This window comes from Pteropus vampyrus, unplaced genomic scaffold, assembly GCF_000151845.1.
Source record: "Pteropus vampyrus isolate Shadow unplaced genomic scaffold, Pvam_2.0 Scaffold776, whole genome shotgun sequence".
Taxonomy (NCBI): Eukaryota; Metazoa; Chordata; class Mammalia; order Chiroptera; family Pteropodidae; genus Pteropus; species Pteropus vampyrus.
In genome coordinates, this window is record NW_011889557.1 from 57,432 (window position 1) to 57,969 (window position 538).

Genomic DNA, 538 nt, shown 5'->3' on the forward strand with positions numbered 1-538 from the left:
CCACAAATAGTGACAGTTTGACTTCTTCGTTTCCTATTTGGATGCCTTTTATATCTTTCTCTTGTCTGATTGCACTCGCTAGGACCTCCAATGTTGTGTTGAATAGCAGTGGCGATAGTGAACAGCCTTGCCTTATTCCTGAACTTAGAGGAAAGGTTTTTAATTTTCCTCCATTAAGTATAATGTTGGCTGAGGGTTTGTCATAGATGGCCTTTATTTTGTTAAGATATTTTCCTTCTATACCGATTTTGTTAAGTGTTTTAATCATAAATGATAGTGTATCTTGTCAAAGGCTTTTTCTGCATCTATTGATATGATCATAGGATTCTTGTTTTTTCAATTTGTTTATGTGGTGTTTCACATTAATAGATTTGCATATATCGAACCATCTCTGTGCCACTGAGATGAAGTCCACTTGATCATGATGTATAATCTTTTTCATATGTTGCTATATTCGGTTCGCTAGTATCTTATTGAGGTTTTTTGCATCATCAGTGTTTAGCAGAGATATCGGTCTGTAGTTTTCTTTTTTTTCTTT

General features: G+C 34.4%; 1 pseudogene; it reads left to right on the forward strand.

Annotated features, from left to right (window-relative positions):
* LOC105309571 overlaps positions 1-538 on the forward strand; it is a 19,408-nt pseudogene that overhangs the window by 7,386 nt on the left and 11,484 nt on the right.